At 35.2% G+C, this 2,336-nt stretch overlaps 1 non-coding gene across 1 annotated transcript; it reads left to right on the top strand.

Moving 5' to 3' along the window:
• Positions 1-1,839: 1,839 nt before the first annotated feature.
• LOC119371511 (small nucleolar RNA R71) lies at positions 1,840-1,946 on the top strand. The gene has a single exon (XR_005179132.1). It is a non-coding gene; the product is annotated as a small nucleolar RNA R71 (small nucleolar RNA).
• The last annotated feature ends 390 nt before the right edge of the window (positions 1,947-2,336 follow it).

A 2,336-nucleotide genomic window follows, 5' to 3' on the forward strand; every position in this document is an offset into this window, starting at 1 on the left:
TTGTTGGCTTGTAGTCTTCTTCCATCAAAATCTTATGCATGCACACACTTAGATTGATCCCTTTTAAATCTGAAATTGACCATCCTAAAGCTTTCTTATGCTTTCCTATAACCTGCAACAACCTTTTCTCTTGATCAAGTGATAAGTGAGAGGAAATAATAACAGGAAAAGAATTATTCTCACCCAAAAATGTACACTTTAAATGGGAGGGAAGTTGTTTCATTTCTTGCTTTGGTGGTTCACTCTCTTCTTCAATTTTCATATTTTGAACATTAATGTTAATGTCACCTTTATCAATGGTTAATTTATCTTCAACTTGCAAGGTGTCTTGTACACAATCATCAATAACATCAATTCTAAAGCAATCATTATAATCTATAGGAAGCTTACAAGATTTAAGAACATAAAAAATAACTTCCTCTTGACCTACCCTTAAAGTTAGCTTACCTTCATAAACGTCAATCAAAGCTCTTGTAGTCACAAGGAAAGGTCTACCAAGGATTAGGGATCCTTCTCTATCTTTATCACTATCAAGGATAATAAAATCAATAGGAAAAATAAATTTACCTATCTTGACAAACACATCTTCTACAATTCCCTTTAGCTATTCGATTGATTGATCTGCCAATTATAGAGACATTCTTGTTGGTTTCAGCTCTCCCATCCCTAGTATCTTAAAAACTTTATAAGACATAAGATTAATGCTTGCACCTAAATCAACTAAGGCTTTTTCAAAATCAAGATTTCTAATGTTACAAGGGATAGAAAACTTCCTGGTCTTTTAACTTTGGAGGCAATTTATTTTGAATGATTGCACTACACTCCTCCGTAAACATTACCATTCCTTGATCACGAATCTTCCTTTTCTTGCTTAGGATCTCCTTAAAGAATTTTGCATAATTGGGCATTTGAGCAAGAGCTTTAACAAAAGTAATGTTTATTTGAAGCTTTGAAAAAATCAAGAAATTTGAGGAAACTCTTGTCGTCTTGTGATTGTTTGAGCCTTTGTGGAAAAGGAATAGGTGGAACATAAGGCTTTACTTCCTCTTTTTCTTCATGATCAATAATGTTGATCTTTTTCTATTCTCTCTTTTCTTCCTCTTTCACGGGTGGATCCTCAAATTGCTTACCATTCCTCAAAGTGATAGCATGTATTTGTTCTTTGGAATTTTTCTCAGTGTTACTATGTAATGTACCTTGAGGTCTTAAAGCCATCATATTGGCAAATTACCCTAATTGAATCTCCAAGTTCCTTATCATAGCTTGTTGAACTATATGATTTTCCCGAGTTTCATTCATGAAATCCATGTAAGAAGATCATCATGTTGCTTTTTCTCTTAAGGAGGAAAACATGGCGGTGCATTCAAGGCATTGTTTGGATTCCCATAAAAAAGATTAGGATGATTCCTCAACCTATTATCATAAGAGTTAGAATATGGGTAATTCTTCCTTCCTTGATTCATCACATAGTTGACTTGTTCCAAATTTGGGGATTTAGATTATCTAATATGCATTGCCCAATTCCATGTTGCCCATTGCACCTGTCACGTGCTTGCACAACAGAATTAACAGAGTTAGTAATCAACAAATTTCAACTTTTTTACCATATTATCCACTTTGGCATTGAGTACGGTGATGGCATCAATCTCATATACTCGCACAGGCTTCTTCCTTTTACAGGTGTTTTGGTAATGGCTGTTACTTGCCATCTCTTCTATCTACTCATATGCCTCATCGATCCCTTTTCTTTTAAAAGATCCACCAGCAACTGCATCTAAAGTAATCTTTATGTTAGGAGACAATGCATTATAAAAAATTTGTACCTGTAACCACTTGGATAGGCTATGATATGGGCACTTCCTCAATAGATCCTTAAATCTCTCCCAAGCTTCATACAAACTCTCTTGATCATAGTGTGCAAAAGTCATTATCTCATTGCAAAGCTTTATGGTCTTTAAAGATGGAAATAATTTTGTCAAAAATTTTTGAGCTAGGTCATCCCATGTAATGAAACTTCCAGCACGGTAGGATTGCAACCAAGATCGTGCTTTATCCCTTAGAGTGAAATGAAACGGTCTCAACTTTATAGCATCTTTAGAAACTCCGTTTTGATTAAACATATCACAAATCTCCAGGAAATTTCTGATATGGGGATTAGGATCTTCACTAGGCAAACCTCCATACTGAATTGAGGTGGATAGCATTTGAATGATTGAAGGCTTGATCTCAAAATTGTTAGCTTCTACGCTAAGCCTGGTGATACTTGAATTGGCACCATTACGAGAAAGAGTTGTATAATCCTGCAAGGTGTGAGCAGGGGGTTGAGGCCTTTGATT

The sequence above is a fragment of the Jatropha curcas genome, chromosome 1 (assembly GCF_041381405.1).
Source record: "Jatropha curcas cultivar XTBG-Jc1 chromosome 1, XTBG_Jcur_1.0, whole genome shotgun sequence".
In the NCBI taxonomy this organism is placed as follows: Eukaryota; Viridiplantae; Streptophyta; class Magnoliopsida; order Malpighiales; family Euphorbiaceae; genus Jatropha; species Jatropha curcas.